General features: G+C 35.1%; 1 protein-coding gene across 1 annotated transcript in view; it reads right to left on the bottom strand.

Moving 5' to 3' along the window:
- Nucleotides 1–20402, bottom strand: part of LOC106052314 (uncharacterized) — a 95813-nt gene extending 75411 nt beyond the window's left edge. Inside the window, exon 1 of the mRNA XM_056016000.1 lies at nucleotides 20228–20402. The gene's annotated coding sequence lies outside the window, so the exon portion shown is untranslated. The remainder of the gene's footprint in view (nucleotides 1–20227) is intronic.
- Between the last annotated feature and the right edge of the window lie 2727 nt (nucleotides 20403–23129).

Genomic DNA, 23129 nt, shown 5'->3' with positions numbered 1-23129 from the left:
GCGCGTTATCTCCTCAACTTGATAGAGTAGCCAAATCAATGTCTTGTCCAAGAAGTGGTTCATATTTTCTTGTGGAAAAGAAAACGTTGGAACTAAAGCAAATGTTTCTTGGTCATTTCATTGTTGGGTGGATTGGTTTAGCTGTTCTGTGTACCCTGAATATTTTACCCAGTATTTTGTACTCTGCTCCGGTACTTTGTAGAGAAGAATAGGGGCTAAAAGTTGCCAAACTAGACTTTTTAGTGGGATAACTATTTTTACCCATTGACCAAAATCACCGATAAATTAGGTAATAGACATTTAAAATTTTGATAGATTTACACTTAGTCAAAAGTAAACTAGAAATAAATATGCTAGATCAAAAAACCAATATCACAAGTTCTTTAATCTCTTTAAATTGTAAAATCCAAATATTGATGAACTAAATAAGTTACTTAATTACCAAATTTTTATTAACTAAATGATTAATTATTTTTTTTTTTATTCTTGTTTTGTCTGGTAAAAGAAATATTTGAGCGAAATTTCAGCTTGATCCTAGATTGGGTGTGGAAGATATAACGTGTACAAACTTTTTACCAGACAGAGTGAGTTGGTATGAGCTTTGTAAAAATTATGCATATTTCTCATGACTTAAATATGTTAGTACGTGCAAATATGAATTATAGTCGTGTACATATCTACTGTTCTATTTATACACCCTATAAATCTTCAGCAAAAAAAGTGCTTACCACTAACTGTAGGATTGAAGAAATCTTTTTTTTTTTTATAAAGAATTTCTGCTTCCAATGACCATCAATGAATTCTGTTCGAGTCTATTTCAAAACGAGTGTCTGTCACGTTTCTGACTGTTCCACTTCCCATTGCTAGTGCAAGCATAGAGTCACGAAGTAGAGTAGCTCCTCTTGGAACACGCCTTAACATCTTCCACGCCTTAACATCTTCCACGCCTTAACATCTTCCACGCCTTAACATCTTCCACGCCTTAACATCTTCCACGCCTTAACATCTTCCACGCCTTAACATCTTCCACGCCTTAACATCTTCCACGCCTTAACATCTTCCACGCCTTAACATCTTCTTTCTATATCGTTTGGGTCTCCGGCCCCGGATGTAATAAAGGGATGTCCTGACAGCCAATCATTTCACAGTGTCAAGGCTCAGACTTCTGATCATCGACATAGACCGGAAGCCCAAACTCAAAAAAGGAGGCTCATTAGCCTTAAGTTTTCTGTCACTAGAATGAAGCATGACATCACCGAATGAGAATTGGAACAAGTTATTTTTTTTAACTTTAAACAAATGATTTGATTTGTTAGCTTCGTTGTGTGTTATTAAAATTACATGGAGGACAGATATCCACGACATCGTCCGAATTTTTAATATTCACTGGATAGCGCTTTGGAATGGAAACAAATACCATTTATGTCTAGACCTAGAGTTTATTTCAATGAAAACAAGTTCTCCCATTTCACATTTATGTCTAGACCTAGAGTTTATTTCAAAGAAAACTAAGTTCTCCCATTTCACATTTATGTCTAGACCTAGAGTTTATTTCAAAGAAAACTAAGTTCTCCCATTTTAACTGTTTTGAACAAAAAAAAATCTAAGCATATAACCCGCATTAGCATACGATACGACTCACATGCATGCTGAATACACAAAGTACACAATAAGTAAAAATAAAATCGTACAAACCGCACCCTTATATAACCCGCATGTGCAAAGCCATAAACTTGTCACAGTTGATTCTCAGCCGCATCGGTACTATTTATTTTCTTGGGGTTTATAATGAGTTGTTAATAAAACTTTCCAATCTACATTTCACAACCACACAGCCAACTAGAGGAGATATAAAGGCCCACGGTACGTCCATAGTTTTTGTTATGCCATGTTTATGAGTAAAATAAATTTTGTAAACCCCGCACCTTTGTATATCCCACACAGCTGCCATTCGTTTGTAAAAAAAAAAAAAAAAAAAAAACACCTTTGTCTATCCCGCGGGCTATATGCGCCAAAAAATAAATAAATAAGGTAGATATTTCTATAAAGTAATTATAAAAACTCTAGCTGGTAAATGTTTCTTGATGAGAGTTTTCAGAATGATTTTTATTCGTCTCCGCATCCTAACCTAACGTGGACATCACAGCGATTAGCTGCTTTACAATGGCTTCCCATGGTTCTTACGAACAGGAAGTGGATTTAATCCGGGTCCCGAGCTTAACACTGACGCTAGTAGGTGAGTCAATTAGGTCAAGAAAAGCTTCAGCTCTTTATGGCTTATTGACCTTACAGAACCAGAGCCTGGAGAGAATGGGAACTCTGTTCTAGGGACTTGGATGCCGGTTAATGGCCAGTGTGTTCTAATTTCTTAATGACTGATAGTATTTTTATTATAGTAATATTTATTATTTATTATAGTAATATGTGTACCGTTAACAATCGTTAAGCAATAAATTGTAAATATTCTACGGTTCACTTTTTGTTCTTCATACGAACATACTAATTTATGTAACTCTTTTCTAGTTCTTATTCATAATTGCATATCTCAAAATTGAATTTTTTACTAGCTCATAAGGCTGTTGTAGCAAGCTTGCAAATGAAATATGAGAATATTCCAAATTTTCCAACACAATCTGATACTTTTACACAGAATTTATTTTTAAGACCATTTATACCAATTTTATTCTGCAAGCTTCACTAAAAAAAAATTTAGTTGTTTATTCTTCAAGACATTTCTTTCATTTTATCAAGACCCATTGTTGTAACAAACAACATTCTGTTAGATATTAAAAAAAAGAAAATAAAAATTACATATCTCTAAAGATGAGTCATTTCAACTTGCAATTGAACAGGATCTGAATGTTTGTCAACAAAGATTATCTCCCATTGATGCATTTTTTATCGATCAAATTTCTGATACGACGGCTTTTTTTTTTTTTTAAAGCAAAACATTTTACTTTCAATATTAATACGGAAGAAGGCGCGATGGCTGAGTGGTAAAGCGCTTGGCTTCTTGGGTTCCGGGTTCGAATCCTGGTGAAGACTGGGATTTTGAATTTTGTGATTCTAGGGCGCCTGTGAGTCCAACCAGCTCTAATGGTTACCTGATATTAGTTGCTGAGTTCCAGCAAGCTTGCAAATGACATGTGAGAATATACCAACACAATCTGATACTTTTACACAGATTTTATTTTTAAGACCAATTATACCAATTTTTGTCTGCAAGCTGGTTCAAAAAAAATAGTCGTTATACTGAAAAGGCGGTTGGTCGTTGGTTGATGGCTTCGTTAACCATGGGTCACAGAAACTTCATCTGCCCCATAGAGTGCAAGGTCTGGAGGGGGAACTTTACTTATTAACACGAAAGACTACATTAAAAAGTAATGTAATTCGTTAATATTTTAAACTACATATGCAATGTGTGTGTGTGTGTTTTTCAAATATTTGTATAGTTAAACTGAAGTTTTTCTGTTAAACAAACTACTTATATTTTTAATAAAAGGTTTACTTTTGTTTTCAATAATAATGCATTTAGTAGAAATATAGTTAAACATAATTTTAAACAACAATTAATAAGCATTATATCGTATTGTGAAAGTAGAGTGTTTACACATGCCACTCCATACACACACATCATTAAGACCTTGTTTGTGAGAATGGCCCTTTACAAAACCATCAATTAGCTCATCATTCAATTATATAGTTAGGCCAGTGTCACATTGAACCATATCATCATATCTTTCTATTCATGGAATGCATTTAAATATTAACAATGCAATAATGATATTAACAAATCCCCGTTTCCTGTAGTATCTTAAATATCGTTAATCGGCCAAACAATAGTGTTGGCAATATTTTTATTACGTACAAGTCTTTTGTATTGGCGGAGATTGGGTTGTGGTTGTTGTTAGTTTGCAGTTCATACCTTCTGATATTCATTTTGAACATAAAATGATTAAAAACTAAATTTTTCTTTGGTCGCAGTCTAACTGTCTGTCAAACGCAGATTCATGGGTGGACATTTGGGGGCCGCCTATGAGTTTCTGTAAAACACAAACTCCTATAATACTTTTGTTTCTTTTTTTGTAATTTTCCTTAGCTTGAAAGGAGAGACGTATATGGCCTGTCATAACTATTGTCAAGTGAAATTGTAAACATAAAAGTGTTTTATCGTTGCACGTTAGCCAATAGACTACTTCGTCAAAGTATCACATCAGCGGCAAGAATAAGTTTCCGTATAGACCAGTGCTTCCCAAACTTATACCTAAACGGAACACTTCGCACAGTATGAATATTCAAAGGAACACTTTGCTTTTTTTTTTTTTAGAGAGATTAATTTACCTGGTGGCCTACTAGTTGATTCCAGTAGTTCGTAGAACACCCATTCAGGCCTAGCGGAACACTAGGTTTCCGCGGAACACAGTTTTGGAAACACTGATATAGACCAAGTTCACGTGTCCCTGTGTTTCAAGCAGCAATGTGGCAGCTGCAGGATCATACGGGCATTTAAGAAAATTATGTCTTGAGATTCTAGAACTGGATCGGCTACACGCGACATACCGGTCATATGTGACGCGCCGAAGTCTCTCTCAGCCTCAGTGGCGTAGCCCCCACTTGAAGGGGGTCCCCAAATGAGTTTTTTTTTACATTAAAAATTAAATACTACGCAAAATGTAGGGAACCCCAAAGAGGTCAAGCCCTTCGGGCCACCAAACATTGGAAAATTCCTAGTATAAAATGATGACGAATAATACGTTTTTAAAGTCATTAATAATATGCAAATTAAACAATGTCATGTCATATGTTGATGAGGAAGTAAGACCAATATAAGAAAACACATACTGTTTATATTCTGTACTGCCAACAAACAAATTGCTGTCCTGTGCCCAATTAATTCTGAAAACTAAAAGGTCGCTTGTAATTCTGAACAACGAAACAATATATCACATTGAAATCTTCCATTTTTTTTATGGAGGACTGTAGAATTAAATTTCTAAACGCTTTGGCCTGTAGCACAGACTAGTGTTTATTATTTAGCTGGCAGCAGTGATCTTTCAATATGGTGTCCTTGACATTGTTGACTTGCCAGCAGTGATCTTTCAATATGGTGTCCTTGACATTGTTGACTTGCCAGCAGTGATCTTTCAATATGGTGACCTTGACATTGTTGACTTTATTTAGTTCAAAGTGTATCCCAATCCTCCATTTGTTTTTTCTTACATTTTTTTCTTTAGCCTCATTATATTGCCACCACATTTCTTAATGTTGCTTTTTCTTCTTTTTTTCTCTTTTATTTTACTATATTCAATTGCTTAAAAACGTAAAAAGATCTTCAAAATGGAAGTGCAAACATTTCACTGCATATACCACAACTATAGACTATCCCAAGGTCTGCATGAACTGAGCATACTAATAATAAGGCTTGTCTTCGAGACCGAAGATTAATGAAGAATGCAGTATTTCCCGTGACTACGCAGCCACAGCTGCGACCTACATATTCTGCCACACCTACCGCATCTATTGTGAATGACGTTTTTTAAATTTTTTAAATGAAACTCTTGTAATGCCCATAATAAGGTTTTTGAAATGTTTGTGGCTCACTGGGCTAATATGATTGCCGATCCCCGGTCTGTAGTAATGGACCTCATTCACCAATCGTAAATAAACACATTTAGCCACGTCATAATACTGATAAAACAATGAAAAATACGTATCACGTGACAGCCTTTATGGATGACATAATTTGTATAGAAGATATAGAGAATCACGTGGCTAAATGCTGTTTGTTTACGATTGGTGAATGAGGTCTCATTGTTATCTTAAGTGTCAGATACTAAAAAATGCTACTACGAAGTTTTTGGTCCTGATACTTTTGATTTATAGCACTTAAGCTGTAGGCCCAGCAGTGGGAATAGATTTTATTAATAACGTACGTATTAGTGCTATAAACTTGGTACAAGTCTCGTGTTACTATGTTAATATACATCAAGCGTATTTAAAACAGGAACTTTGTTGCTAAAAAGAATAAGACGACGATAATGTTAATTACCATAACGGCCATTCATTTGCAGGCATACAGGAAAAAAAACATTAATGGCAATATAACTATAGCCTGGGCACTCGATAATGTCCGTTACGTGTAATTTCAGGGTCGGCTAAATTATATAAAACTCAGCTATCTAGAAACTGAGTTCTCACAGGTGATGGGCTATCATTGTAGAATTGATGATGATTAATCTAGTTCCTGATCAATTTAAACGTTAGAGAGCAAAAGAAGGTCAAGGTTAGGGCCAAATTATTTAATGGAAACGACTGTATGAAGGTTTAGGTCTTTTCAAATTTCAGGTTTTGAAATCAGTGATAGAATTGTGTTTTCTTCTCTTTCTGGGTGAGGTCTCTATCCAACCTTTTCTTTTAATCACTCTTGTCTCTTTAACACGCTCTGTTGTTCTTTCTTTCTCTTTTATCTCTTTCTCTTTCCCTCTGTCTATATATATATTGATCTAGATATATTCTAGAATTAGATCTAGAATCTAGATCTAGTCTAGGTCCACATTTTGAATTTAATAAACCATTTGATTTGATTTAATTGTCATTGTAAACTAGCTTTCACTTTAGATTTAGACTTAACTTAGGCATTGTAAACCTTAAACTAGATTTAGACTAGACTCCTTTAAAAACTAAAATCAAGAACAGTCATCATGAAATTGCTCTGGCTATTTATCCTAATAATCACTAAATGCACATTAGCTGAACACAGAACTAGATCTACCTTTGTCAACACTAAACTTAAAAAGGAAACAACAGTCATAATCAATCATCACACTTTAAAACAATGCAACTTCAAAAATAACCTAACATACACATCTATAACATTAAAGAAGATTACCCATCACAAATGGAAGTTCTCAATCAGACACAGCAGAAATAAATACCTATCACTGTTAATATTAATAGCAGGAGATGTAGAGTCAAATCCAGGGCCTAGATCTAAAGATAGATGCAACATCTGCAAAAAAAATATGCACCCTGAAACAGAAAGCCATTCAATGTGACACCTGCGATGAATGGTACCATGCATCATGTCTCCATATGAATACACCTGTGTATTATGCCTTAGGCAACAAAGACGCATCATGGCACTGTGTACCGTGTGGGTTACCTCAGTTTACATCAGGACTGTTTGATTCCTTTGATGCGGACACCTCTAACCCATACAACATCCTAAACACCATCCCGAACCAAACTCACCAACCACTAGCCAGATCCACTCCTGTTAAACCTAAATCTACTAAAATTAATACAACAGCCTCACTAAACAAACCTACTAAAGAAGTAATACCAAAATACCTTAAAACCTTAGTTATAAATTTTCAAAGCATTAGGAACAAAACAGCAGACTTAGAAATTTTATTAGAATGTGAGAAACCAGACATAATTGCAGGAACAGAAACTTGGCTGCATCCTGAAATTTATAATGCAGAAATTTTCAATAGTAATTATGAAATTTTTAGAAAAGATAGGGCTGATAATCATGGAGGAGTTCTTTTAGCAATAAAAAACACTCTTATAGCAGAAGAAATTACCTTACCTAACTCAAAAAATGTAGAATCAACATTTTGTAAAATTAATACTACCTCAACATCCCTAATAATAGGCAGCATTTACAGACCACCAAATTCTAGTTTAGAATACATGCAGGAACTATGTAATCAGATTACTACACTTAAAGAGACAAATAAAAATGCAGTTTTTTGGATTATGGGTGATTTCAACCTACCTGATATAAATTGGAAAACACTAACCATAGATAAACACCAAAACCTTAAGGACATAAATGAGCTTTTCATAGAAACTTTACACAACCTAAGTTTAGATCAAATCATTAAAAAGCCAACTAGATTAAACAACACATTAGATCTCTTCTTAACCAACAGACCTGGATTAGTAGTTGATTATGAAATTATCCCTGGTCTATCAGACCATGAGATCATAAAAATACACAGTCAGATAAAAGCAGTAGCCAATACAAAACCCAAAAGAAAAATCTTACTCTGGAATAAATGTAACCTGACACAACTACACCAAGCTGCACTAAACTTTCAACAAACATTCTTATTAGAAAAAGACATTAACAAACCAGTCGATGACCTCTGGAATTTCATTAAAAACCATCTTAAAAGCATTATAGAAAATCATATACCAACTAAATACACATCAAACAAAATAAATAAATGCTGGTTTAATAATAGACTAAAGAAGCTTTGTAAACAGAAGGAAAACCTCTATAGAAAATTTAAAGAAACTAATGCAGAAAGAGTTTACAAAAAGTATATAAAAATTAAACACTTAACCCAAAAAGTAAGCAGACAGCTGCAGAGTGAATACATAAACAATGTAATATCTAAAGATAACAACAAAAACCTATGGTCATACATTAAGTCTAAGAAAATGGAAACAACAGGCGTAGCGCCATTAAAAGATGAACATAACATAATACATAATGATAATGAAACTAAAGCAAACATTCTAAACAAATACTTTGCATCAGCATTCTCAGCCCCAGGAGACAAAGACATATTACTGAATTTGAACCAAGTAGACAACATAGAAGATATAGTAGTACAAGAAAATGGAATTCAAAAACTATTAGCCAACACCAAACCAAATAAAGCTTCTGGACCTGATGGTATTCCAGCTAGATTACTCAAAGAACTAAGTAATGAGCTAGCCCCAGTGTTCAAAATACTCTTTCAGGCTTCACTTAACCAGGGCAGAGTACCAAAGGACTGGAAAGAAGCTAATGTCACCCCCCTATTTAAAAAAGGAGAAAAATCTGACCCAGGGAACTACAGACCAGTATCACTTACCAGCATCACATGTAAAATCCTAGAACACATAATATGTAGCAACATCATAAACCACTTAGACAAACATAATGTCCTCACACCATACCAACATGGCTTTAGGAAATATAGATCATGTGAAACACAACTAATAGGACTAATTGATGATTTTTCAAAAGGTTTAGATAATAGTGAACAAATAGATGCTATCTTACTAGATTTTTCTAAGGCTTTTGACAAAGTTCACCACCATAGTTTGCTTAAAAAATTAAAATATTTCGGCATTAATGGTCCACTGCATCAGTGGATTAAAGACTTTCTGATAGGGAGAGAACAAACTGTAATAATAAATGGCTCTAAATCAACACCGATAACAGTAAACTCAGGTGTACCTCAAGGTACAGTCTTGGGTCCACTACTATTTTTAATTTACATAAATGATTTACCAAATTGCATTAGTTCAGGAACAAAAGTCAGATTATTTGCAGACGATTGCATAATATATAGAACAATAAAAACAACACAAGACACAGATATTTTACAAAGAGAATTAGATGAATTACAGAAATGGGAATCAAATTGGAGCATGTCTTTCCACCCAGAAAAATGTCAGTTGTTAAGAGTAACAAAAAAACTAAAACAAATTAATTCCATTTATCTTATTCATGGCAAACCAGTATCACAGACTAAAAACGCAAAATACCTAGGTGTTATAATAAATGAAAAACTATCATGGAATCCACATATTGATGAAACTACAAAAAAATCAAACAAAGCATTAAGATTTATTAAAAGAAATTTCTATATAATCAAATAAGAACATAAAACTAAAATGTTACTTAACCTTGGTTAGGCCAATAATAGAATATGCATCCTCCGTTTGGGACCCCTCAACTCAAGAAAACATTAAGAAACTGGAACAGACACAAAATAGAGCAGTGAGATTCATAACAAACGAATATTCACATTTGACTAGAGTAACACCTTTAGTAAAATCACTAAATTTAGAAAGCCTTCAGGACAGAAGGCTCAAAAGTAAAGTAGCAATCATACATAAAACACTGAACCATAATCTTCAAATACAAAAACAAAATTTAATAAAATACTCTGAAAGACACAAAGATAAAGGCACATTCCTCGTCCCATATGCTAGGACAAATTTGTACAAATACTCCTTCTTCCCTAGTGCTATTAGAGCATGGAATGGGTTGCCTGAGCTAGCCAGGAAAACCAGTGACTTGGCAGAATTTAAGTCATTGGTTAATATGCATGACTAAATGCATGACGCGTAGGACGTAATCATCTTCTTTTTTGAAGTAACGTCTGTATTATATAAGATAAGATAAGTCTGTCGGGTTTTTGTCTTCCCCCCTTTTTCTCGTTCTTTTTCTCTATTTCTTTCCACCTTCCTTTTTTATCTTTCTATCTTTCCCTCTCTTTTTCTCGCTCTTTTTCTCGCTCTCTTTCTCTGACTCTTTGTTTCTCCCTATTTCTTTCTCCCCTCTCTCTCTTTCTCTCGGCAGTAATACCTCTTTCCTTTTCGCTGCTTCCGATCCTTTTCTCTGATTTCACATTGCTCTCTGTCTCGTGTGTCGCTCTGTGTCTCGCTCTGTGTATGCGCGTGTGTCTCTATCTTTAATTAATTTTAAATCGTTTCATTCTCTCCCTCACTCCCTCCCATTTAGTTTCATTCTCCTCCACCACTGACACTAGCTCGCGCTCTAAGTACGACAAAAAAATTAACTAAAAAAAAAATACTTAGTTTTCCTTTGGGTAGAACTATGGGAGAGATCCCAGCAACTGAAGAGCTCGGTAAATTATAAGTAATGCAATAGCAGTCTGATGTGAATACGATATTGCAATGGTGTGAAGTAATTTTATGTGGCAAAAGTAAGATAAACTAAAGTAATTGAATACATTTAGGAATACAGTTTCATGGGTCGGTCTACTCATTATGAATCACTTGGTGAACTTTTAACGTTCATTTGTTTGTTTTGTTTTTAGCAGTGAGCGAAAAGCCCACCAAAATGTCAGAACTGTGTCAAGGTCAAGTTTAGGATACAAAAACAAGCGTTGTAAAAAATGTCATCATCTAGTTCATTGTGATGGAACTTATCTGAATGTGTACTCAATTCAATTAAATTAAAAGTGTATATGCTAATTAGTATAAACCAATTTCAAAACTTTATCAGGAAAGCAGTTACACACCCAATATATAATACTAGTTGACCAGCGGTGTAGCATACGCCGCTATTTTGCAGGGCCAACCTTAGGTCACTGCAACCTATTCGACCGCAGTGGGCCCAGCACCTTTATAGGAACCGCGCTAATTTTATGTGTATAAATTATTAAATTAAACCATTTTATAACTTATAAAAGATTTCTCGCGGCCTCCCTTCGATTTAACAGGAGGTCCTAGAAATCTCCTGAAATTGCAAAATATACGAAAAAGTCCTTGAAATATCCGGAAATTATTAAAATCTTTTGAAAACTCATACCAATCTCCTGAAATATACAGACGAAAATTGTTTTCTGTTCCCTCTTAAATTACCTAGGATAACTCCCTCCGTCCGAGTTGCAAAAATAAAAGAGTGATATTTCCATTGTGTCCAAACTCTTGAGCGTGCTCTGTCGCCTCGATAGTTACTACACAGTATATTACACCCCCCCCCCCTTTTTTTTTAACGTGAGGTAGAAATAAAATTTAAAAAAAAAAAGAGTCATATTATTGCAACGGTCCTGCCCTGCTATGTTGTGACTACGTGTTCTCCCCCCCCCCACCCCACCCTCTTGTTTTCTCGTGGACTATACGCAGAGTGATCTTCCCTTTACTCCTTACTACTCGTTTAAACTGTTGAGGGAAGAAGAGAATTATAGATAGATATATATGTATATGTACAATAAATAGGTCAATGAATGGATCGATGATAAAGTCAATGTATCAACATTTTTTATTGCCATTTAGGTGTTAGTTTTAGGTACTTGATGGCTAACACAACTAAGCCGCAGGGGTCGCGTAAGAGTTTATGTAACACAAACTGCTATAGACATCTGTTTTTTATTCTGAAGTGTATTTATCTTATGATCCATACTCGTGTGTGGACCCCTTTGAGGTAAATGATAAATGCAAGAGTCCATTCTTAAAGGTCAGAATTGAGACAAAAAAACCTGGCAAAAAAATACTTGACGCCGTAGCATAGGAAAAGGTCTAGAGTCTAGACATTGGAAGGCTGCCTGGTCATGCGGTATGCACGCTGGACAGTTCAGTTGCCTCGATGGTCCAGGGTTCATACTCTGCCCTCTACCTCCGCTGTCGTCCTGCGGGAGGTTTGGACTAGAAAGTAAATTATCTTCAACTCTGAAGGAACATCCGAAACATGTAAAACATTTTACAAAACATATTTACAATTTCTGAAGTTGTAATAAGATCAACAAGATCAGCACAGAAATATGTCTTAAGAGTCAATTTCGGGGGGAAAATGCTTTCAACGCTGACCATTAGGGGCTTCCCCTCTAGCTATTACAAGGGAGATAATATTATTTTTTGACTTTATGAATAAGAGAGTTACCGCACTTTGGTTGGAAACAGTACTTAAGGGAAAACCAAATTTGTTGACATAAAAACTGTGAGACTTAAAATATGTTTTTACAAAGTTTATATCAACTCTGTCTGTCGGTCTGCTAAAACACGTGATATCTCCCACACCCAATTTCGGATCAAGCTTAAATTTTGCACAGTTATTTCTTTTATCTGACAACACACAAATTAGTAAAATAAAAATGTCCAGTTGGTAATAGATTTTTTTGTTTGGTATCTCGAAAGAAATTGTAATTGACTGAAATAGATTTATATGAAAAGAATTAATCCAATTAAAAATGTACTAAGTAAGATTTTCATCTTTTATGTTTAATGTTGAAGACTTTCAATAACTAATCCTAAATCTGATATTAACAATAACTTTCAATAACTAATCCTAAATCTGAGATTAACAATAACTTTCAATAACTAATCCTAAATCTGAGATTAACAATAACTTTCAATAACTAATCCTAAATCTGAGTTTAACAATAACTTTCAATAACTAATCATATATCTGAGATTAACAATAACTTTCAATAACTAATCCTAAATCTGAGATTAACAATAACTTTCAATAACTAATCCTAAATCTGAGATTAACAATAACTTTCAATAACTAATCCTAAATCTGAGATTAACAATAACTTTCAATAACTAATCCTAAATCTGAGATTAACAATAACTTTCAATAACTAATCCTAAATCTGAGATTAACAATAACTTTCAATAACTAATCCTAAATCTGAGATTAACAATAACTTTCAATAACTAATCCTAAATCTGAGATTAACAATAACTTTCAATAACTAATCCTAAATCTGAGATTAACAATAACTTTCAATAACTAATCCTAAATCTGAGATTAACAATAACTTTAAGGACGTAAATAGGAAATGTAGAAAATTGCCAACTTTTTTTTTATTGTTTTGAGATGTGTTGCTCTGAGATTCTGAAATCAATCAGTGGATATCTTTTCATCAGAGACTCATCTCGACTCGTTGATTAAGGATATAAACTTGAAGGAAGTGATGTATGCCTGGTTCCAGTAAGACGATAACACGAAGCAGTTATAGAACTTCCTTCAAACCAATTTAAAACATTTATAGGTCAGGTTAAATGTCACTTACCTAAGTTTTAACCAAATGTATATTAGCAGACGCTAACCACGACCAGCAGAAGAACTTTAATAGTTAAACAAAACTCAGAAAATAGTCCATATCGTTAATTTACAGCCCATCGGACGATCAAAGCATGCATCAGCAAGTAAGATCGATTTATTCTTTTTAAAAAGGAAATTCACACGGTTATTAATTAATGTTATGCAATTTACCTTACTTCAAAGAAATGTTCTCTAGACTTCAAACAAACATTAATTAGAACAAAACGTGATGCCAAGCTTAGGCCTACTAAAAGCGGGCCATTTCCGGACCGTAACATACCCATCTTAGGCCTACTAAAAGCGGGCCATTTCCGGACCGTAACGCAGTGCTATCTGGCAACTCGAAATATCTTGTTTCCATTGCACTCGATGATTTCTCGAGGTGAGGCGGCCCGTGACAGAAATGTAAAACAAGGAAAACATAAAAGATACTTTTTTAAAGAAAAAAGCAAAGTGGACATGAAGTGTAATTGTATCAATCAGTTTGGATCAGTCATGCAGTTTAATTTGTAATAGATCTAGACTAACAATAACTAATCTGCACAATTACAAATAGTCTTCTTGTTTAGCGCAATTTCATGCTTCTAGCTTTCTCAATACACTGTGATCCAATTACTTCTCTTAACCAGTTGGAAAGGGGTAGGAGGTGAAAGAAGGGGGTAAACGTGGGATCGCTTTTTAAATGCATTTATATAAAAAAAATAGGTGAACGAACTGAATTCGAAATCAAGGGCTAAAGCCTCCTCGAGCAAATACACTAGCCACTATGCAGCGAATCGCTAACGAAAATAGAAGGTTTTATAGTTATCAATTTTTTGCTTCAGACTTTGAAGTGGCAACCTACAAAATATTAAAGGGGGTTAAATCAAGTTATACCACCACATCAGTCAAGAACAATGTCTTGCTCGAAATATCAAAGAAAATAACTAATTACCAATAGTTAAATTAACTAATTGATGTTGTTTTTTCTATTGAGTCTTGTTTTGTCAAGTATAAGAAATAATTTTGCGAAAGTTCAGCTTAATCCTAAATTGGGAGTGGGAGAAATAACTATTAACTAATAAAACAGACAGAGTGAGTTGGTATGAGCCACTATAAGCTTTCTAAACAAACGAAAGTCCCCTATGACGAAATAGGTTGGACATTCGAGTTTTTACCTCAGAAACGGAGACATTTATATAGTTACTAGCTGACCCGCGACGTAGCATACGCCGCTATTTAGTGACGGGTGAACACTTCCTGAAAGACACAGTTGTCCAAAAGGGGTGAGTTTGGGCAAACGACTGTGTGCGCATACCTGGACAGCGAGGAGGGCGCGGGTGCGGGCGGGAGGGGGCGGGAGGAGGGTTAGTGCGTGTTGTCCCGCATGGTTGGGTGACGTACAGAATTATATATAGTTTTGAAAAACGGTTTTTATTTGAAGCCTTTGGGCGTATAAAGACGGGTGAGATTTACGTGGAGACTATGTAGTCAGCACATTGGTTAGCTTTCTACACTTTGAACAATTATACATTTAAAAAGAAAATACCTAAAATTAAAAACTATTTCATTGTTCTTAAAACAAAATGTGATTAGAATATAATTTTGTCAACTAAAAATAAAGCAGTGTTAGTACTTTGATTGTAATTTGGTTGATTACATGGAAGTCATTCCCACAGTGTAATATACCCAAAAATTTAAGATGCAACATTTTTTTTTCTTTTCTATTTGATTGAGCAGGTGTTGTCGACCAGACTGCCTCAGACTTTGAGTTACAGATTGATAACATTATACGTCAACCTTTTTTATGCGAGTTTGTCCAGACAGCAAAGATTTAGAGCTAGACGGAATCCATGAATAAAAGAAAAGAATAGAAGCAGACGAAGTGTAGGCGAATAGACAAAAGGTGGACGCCAAATGTTCTTTTCATTTTGTTTTTAATGTTGTCCTGAAGGACATTGCCAGGACATTCATTGTTGAAATCGCCAGAAGTGCCCACAGCACAATGTGGACATTTTAACAGAAATCAAAGGAGAACATCTAGCTCACCAAACATTAATACTTGACCTCTAAACTTTAATGAGATTCACATCAGAATGCAACAGAACTTGAATGTATGTTACACAACATATAGATAGTAAGCAACTAATTTTGACACTATGAAAATGTTTCAACCAATTGTCAAAGTAATTCATAACCTAAATGTAAAAGTTAGATCCATGAACATAGAGAATAGATTTAATAAAAATAAACTACGTTCAAAATGAACACTCTTTTGTTGCCCTTTCTTGCAGCTACTGTTCGTGTCTTCCTTTCAATGTATTCTGTACATGTCTGTCACAAAACGGAAAAGGAAACCAAGAACAATTTTAATGATATGTCGATATATTTGTAATCACTTTTCCTCAACTGAAGCCTGTAGGGTAATACAATAACCAAGTTGTCAGAAATTCCAACTGTGATAAGAATCAAGAAAATGTCTGCGCATTAATATTTGAACTTCATGTTTTGTTTTATATTGTTTTACCGTGTACACCTCGACGTGTTTATTACCAGGCAGCATGTTATGACAGTTATTTATGCAAGATACATAAAGAAGATAAATTATATCTAATAGAATGGTATGAACCAATACATAGTGAAAGTACATGGGGGAAAAAATATAAAGAGATAAATATTTTCAAAAGTACACGAGTGCGTAAAATAATTATCGACCTTCTATGGCCTCTTCTTTCCCAGTTTACCCTTAACGTCTGTATGTTCTAGATCCTATCAGAAAAAAAGTAATTACCCCAACCCGTCCCCCCCCTTTCTCCCCATGTCTGATTGCGTCTACAATGTCAGACATAGGCCCGAAATTTTCCTACACCACGTGAGATTGTTGACTCCAGTTATTTTGTCCATAAACTAAAAAAAAATAAAAAAAATGAATGAGCCATGTCAGCGTCTTGCCCATGTCTGGTCCCTCTGTGACTTGAAGAATGTAGTTAAGATTACACCATGTGATGTTCAATTATTTTAGATGCATGAGCTTCTAATACTAAACGTGCATCTTCTAAAATGTTTTGAATAGCATAAGAAAAACATTTTCAAAAATAAAACTAGAAGAATCCTTGGTATCAGCCCACACCACTAAAAATAAACACTCGTCGTTACCTTGGAAACACAGAAATGCACTTCAAAACAGATCACCTTGGCAAAATGGACCCCAGAATGACCTGCTGACAACTGTCAGAAAATGCAAACTTAAACTGTATGGCCATATCACAGGTCCTTACTTCAGGGAACAGTAGCAGGAAAAAAAAGGAGAGGCAGGCAGAGAAAGCCATGGAAAGACAACACCAATAGGTGGGCGGACCTGCAATTGAAAGAGATTCTAATCAAGGCTAAAGAGTGGAATGGATAAAGACTGTCGACAGATCATGTGTAGTGCCCCAAAGTTCTGAGGTGAAGGTGAAGGTGAATACTATTATAAATAATGAGGCTTAAAAAACAACAACAACAACAACTGGTATATTAAATATTGTTGGCACGTGTTATTCCCCTTTTTTTTTTCTTTTTTTTTTTATTTCTCTTTTTGCCAGCAGTGTCTTATATTTCGATTACAAAATATTTGTCTTTTAATTTCTAAGTTTTATGAATTCAAACTTGATGTTCTTGGAAAGATCCAAAAGGACCAGAGCAACAGAGTTTACACTTAGATGTAATCAATGATTTACTAAATTTGTTTTTAGTTCAAGTGATCCCCCCCCTTCCCACATCAAAAGTACCCAGGCACATCTTAAAGACTGTAAAAGCTGCTTGATAATATCCCGAATAAAAACTACCAGGGTACAAACCCGAGACATTCGGTTAAACAAAAACAACTCCCCACCATTCAATCACTGATGTCAACCATTGTAAAATGTTGTGGGAACAATTCAATTCTTACATCCCATTGATATTTCAGAACCAGGTCTAGCAGAGCGCACGTTGTGCTGAGACGTTCCGTTATATATTGAGTAATCTTAGTAGCCGTGAACTATGGCAGCCTCACCTTTTCAACCCTCATGACCCTCAGGTCATAGATATTTATTGAATGTTCCTAATATAGTTGTTTATCCCCAGAATTAACCATTGAAATATTTTTAAAAGAGTACTAATAACAGTGAAACATTTGAAAAATGATTTTTTTTTCATTCCTGCGTTTTCACCATCTTATTATTTAATGTCATTTATAAACGTCTAATTTAGTTGCATTTCGAGTGAAATGTATGTATCTTTAAACATACCTTGTGCACCAAGGACATATATATAAGGCCTGCTGGCCTTAGTTTGGGAGTTGCTGATCTACTGGATTGGATTCAGATCTATGTCAAGCATGTGAAAGAGTGTGAAAATGTGTTTACCAGTTCAGCCAACATATTCATATCAAATATAAGATATTCTGAATACGGGTTTACCCGATGTGTTAACAAGTTTCGTTCTTTAATAGAGTTACAATTAGGCACTTTTTCTTTATTTTTAGGGTCCTCTGAATGTGTGAGGGACATTAAACATGCAATTTGTATCCGCCTTAATGTAAGGGACATTTATGACACGTTTTATCAAGATTGGTCAAACGGATTTGATTTTTATTCGGGACATATATACATACATAAATACTCCTTACTTTCAATTTTTAATATTACATGAAACGCCATCTAATAGGACTTAGAGCGCATTTTTGTAGCATGAATTTTTATTGTAAAAAAAAAGGGGGGGGGGAATATTTGATGTAATTTTTAATTAAGCAAAGCAAATGTTATAGTTTGCGTTTAGTTATAACAGTTCCTTATTTAAAAGTGCAGTCTCCAGATCTCATTACAAATTATAAATTCCTCAAAAGTAATTAAAATGTAGGGTAAAAAGAAGTCAACCAAATCAACCAGACATGAGAAAACATAAAGATAATTACACATTTTTTTTACAGTGAACATGGAACTCCCAATAACAAGATTTGAATAGATGAAAGAAATTTCCACCAGACCCACACCATGACATTAGACTGATACATTATGTACACAGTAACGGGTGTTCGCAATGTTGCTGTGCAGTTTAAAAACTTGATTCAAGAATGTGTGTAGGAGAAATAGCGTATTTAAATTTCTTACCAACAGACATAGTGAATTGATATAACTTTTGTTAAACGAAAACAAAACGATAGAACTACCGATTTCGTGGCTTTATTCATCTCAACAGTCAAAACAAACATATACATATGTCTCGGAGGACTTCTATCTCAAGCGCATCCAATATTTTGTTTTCAGTCACTGCACAGCATTTCGGACACCAGATCAGTGACCTTGACTTAATGGGGGTACTCCTGTGTCATTTTGTAAGTCCAGATATTACATCTCAGTGCTAAATATTTATTTCAGGGCCCTAAGCTTATAGCTTGTGCTGCATAGGTGTTGTGACACGGTTACTGTGTGTGGTCAACCGTGACACACGGTCAAGTGGTGGGTATCGGAGAATTTGGGGGACTTGCGGGAAGTGACGAGGGTGTTGTAAATATGCAGAAGGAAGCCATCTAGTGGAGTTGGTTATCTGTAGATAATGTTAGCCTTGTAAATATGTTATGTTTGAATGCTTCACAATAAAAGGCAGTTTATACTTAAAAGGACTTGTTTCTTCACAACTGGCGAAAAGTAAAAAAGCTTTAAATACTCGCCCTTGCCAGAAACGAGGCTTGGGGAGAGGCCCGCCTTCAGGCATTATTTTCGGTATTTAAAACAAAAAAAATGCATATTCTGAGGTATCTTCAGTGCACTATCCTGCTATTAAAAAAATTAGTTCAAAAACCTAATCTGCTATTCTTACTTAATTAGGATTTAGATTCTCCCGCGCCGTTTGGTGCATTGGGCAGCAAGCTGTCATCACTAAAGTCTGTCACTGGCAATGTCTGAAGTCTTTTATAGCTTCAAACCCCGGTGGAGGGGGAGTTAAACTCAAAACCTTATGGACGGGGTTTTAACTTAAAGCCCTGAGGAGGAGGCTTTAAACACATAACCCTCTCTCGGCAAAACTCATAGATGTATTCTTCAGTCTTATAGTAAAAAGGGGGTTTTATCGTTAAAAAAAATTCGGAAGGGGTTTTAAAATCTAAATCCTCCTTGGCTATGCTCTTGGAATTTGGGGATCTTCGTTTGCATTATTGTTTCGTTTATGCGGTGGGGGGGGGATTTTATTTTGGGGGGTAGAACCCCAAGACCCCCCCCCCCCCTGGTTATGTTGCTTATAGGTAAATCCGGCTCTGCACCTGAAGCCTAATACTTAATAATTAACATTTTATTGGCAGCCCAACATTTTTTCTCCTAAACTTGATATTCAATGCACCTATGATAGGTGTGAATCAGTTTAATATTATCTTACTATGTGTCTTTACTAATTATTTGTACCCAAATTCCAATTACTGGGTTTTTTTTTCAGATGCTTGTCTCCATATTGTAGATATTTTATTTTTATATTTTATGTGTCATCAAATTGCTACTTAGAACCTAAAATAGTACAAGTGCATAATATTTATAGTGTTGAACATTATTTTAAGAGAGTCTTTTCTATTGTGTTATATTGATTTCCTATTTCTTTGACTTTTTGTATCACTCTTTGGTAGGTCAAGGAAAAACTAATTGTAAAACTTACCTTTTTTGTTCCCACTTAGTTGTGAATAGTGTTTACCCGTTTAAAATCACTGACGACTTAAAGAAATGATGTCATCACGCTCGCGATGTATCGCAAGGGTCCAGAGAGGAACAAAATGTTCACTCACAGGTGACCTCTCCATCCGCAGGGCTGACGCGCGTGTGGGCGCTAAAAGGGCGAGACATTTTTTTTTTTGCGTACTCCTCTTCCTCCAAGTTGCTTCAGTCTGTCTGTCGCTTGTCTGTCTTTAGGGAGCAGAGGGGAATGAGCAAAGCCTTCGGGTTTTTGGGGGGATCTATTCTGTGATTGATTGCTTCGTTGTGAGTGATTGATGGACGAGAGAACGTTTCCATGATGTGCTGTAAGAACCCTCGCACTAAGAACTATATTTCCACTTCTAAGTACAATGAGGTTAAAGGTCAATTATATTAATCCATATAATGTTAGTGTTAGCTAGAGTGTCTGGCCTTTTTTAATGCCATCCAAAGTAATTTTTTTTAGATAAAATGTTCATTTATTTGCAAACTTTGTATAAGATAAAAGAGATGATATTGTGGCTCTTGCGTGCTGACTTCTCACATTTCATTTCCTTCAGTGTTCAATGGTTAAGTGGTTCAGTGGTTCTCGATAATGTTAACAGTTTGTTTACTGAATTACCTGCTGGCACGAATGCCGTTTCTCTGGCCTAGAATAATGTCGATGGTTAGGTTCAATGGACTATCTCTACCGTCTTTGACTTAACCAACGTGGAACAGTGTAACAAATTGTGTTTAACAGTGTTGCCCAAACTACGACCTCCGTTTCAAATGTTTCTTTCATAGATAAGAAGATTGTTACATGTATGTCTGTGATGTGGGGCTATGGTCATATAATGTTAACAGATTCATATTTACCTATTCTAGGTAGTTTGTCTATGAAATCTTCTTGTTTATGAATATTTGTTTACATAATATTTTTTTTTAAATTGTTTTTGACAGAACCAAACTGAATGTTACAGTTACGTTTCTGCTATTAATGTCACATCATTTTTACGGTGTACACGTGACATTCTCTTTCTTTAATGAATTACATGTCGCAATTTGATTAGGTTGTGAGAAACTTTGTAGTGAGGCATTGATGATGATTTACCCCCCCCCCCCCACACACACACACATACACATGCACTTCCAAATGTAATCTATCATCGACAGACGTATCTATCTATCATCAGCATTAAATGTACAGACGTTATCTGTGGGGGGAATCTCGTCTCGAGCTTGTTGCAGGGTATCTCAAAGAGGTCATGGTGACCTAACCACCAAGGCATCAGCCAATCGACGTGTGCCATGCGCCAGGCTATTGCATTGCTATTAATGAAGTGGACACACGTAACATAACAAAGAGTACTTATGTATAACCAGAACTAAGGGCCGATATCCTTGAGAGAGTGTGCTTAACTCCCCTAGTCTTCATTACCACCTTATCTAAAAATTGTAGCACTATGTCACGTCGACCTGTTGGCTATGCTCCGTTGATTGGCGTGTTCAGATATCAGAGCTCCATGTGACCGATCGGAATTATTTTCAGAATTACGTAAAATGTATTCGATAAACGTCATGGTTACAATAAATTTATCTAGCTCTTTGATGTAAATCAGTGTTTCTCAAACATTTACCAGTTAAGCTCTCGCCTTTCCCATTCCAAAACATTGTACTTACGCGTGCCCCTCAACCACTTAGGGGCTCGCTTATAAACTCTTTCAAAGAGGTAAGTTTTATTATTTTCTGAGTTTCAGAAATTCATTCGGTATTTCCCCAAAAGCTCGCAGTCTACATTTATAAAGTTATAAAGTTTTTTTTTTTATTTAAAAACAAATCCGTATTTTTATTGCATATTTTTCATTTTGACTAAGTTTACTTATTTATAATATGCATGCCTTACATCATTTCCACTTCCTTTCAAAATAGACTCAAAAACACGGCATGCATTTTTTTTTACCTAGATCTAGATTTAATGCAATCGGGCCGTGAAATTTCATTTTAACGCATACACTAATTCATGGGCTAAAAATGTATGTTAGGTTGATCGTTAAAATGTGGCTCGTTTATTAAACTAAAGGGGGCGTACCGGGCATTAAAAATAATATAAATCCTAGGAACAAATCCGGCCATAAAAACAATAAAAATCCTAGGAACAAATCAACGGGCGTAGCTGGTACGTACTGCTAGTATTTCTATGTATTTTAAATCCTATTATAACGTCGTTTTAAATTGATGACTTGCCCCACTCGCCACCCCAAAGGCCGCTTCTGCACACACACTTGTCAGTTACAAGCTGAAAAACAAATCCGCCTCCGTCTGACATATCTTTATAGATACGTTCACTCAGGCTTCAACATTCGTTCCAGCCCCTAAAACTAGATGTCCATCTCTTGATATAAGGATGTCGTTTGGGTCAGTTCTCACCGCTGCAGACGAGCTTATGTCACCTTAACCTCATTGATACAAAAGATTCCTTGGTAGTAATTCTTATCTTACTTCTCACAGTGTTAGAGGTTGCTGAAAAGTTATGTTAGGATTGATTTTGTTTATAGATTGATATTAATTCAGGCTGACTGCTTCCTCTATGACTCGCTGTAGCACTTCAGCCAGAGAAATGTACCTATTAGGTTGAGATTCTTAATTAAGTTAAGAAAATAATGAAATTCATCGCTGAGAAAAAAATGTAGGTAGAAATTAAGAGCTGATTTAGATCATGTCGAAAGGTAAAACAGAAAATGTTGAAAGATAAATTAGAAAATGTTGAAAGATAAATTAGAAAATGTTGAAAGATAAATTAGAAAATGATTAATGATAAATTAGAAAATGATTAATGATAAATTAGAAAATGATTAATGATACCTCATAATGATGTACATGATATA

The sequence above is a fragment of the Biomphalaria glabrata genome, chromosome 1 (assembly GCF_947242115.1).
Source record: "Biomphalaria glabrata chromosome 1, xgBioGlab47.1, whole genome shotgun sequence".
Classification (NCBI taxonomy): Eukaryota; Metazoa; Mollusca; class Gastropoda; family Planorbidae; genus Biomphalaria; species Biomphalaria glabrata.
Note: the sequence above shows the minus strand (reverse complement) of the source record. Positions and strands in the feature narration are given on the sequence as shown.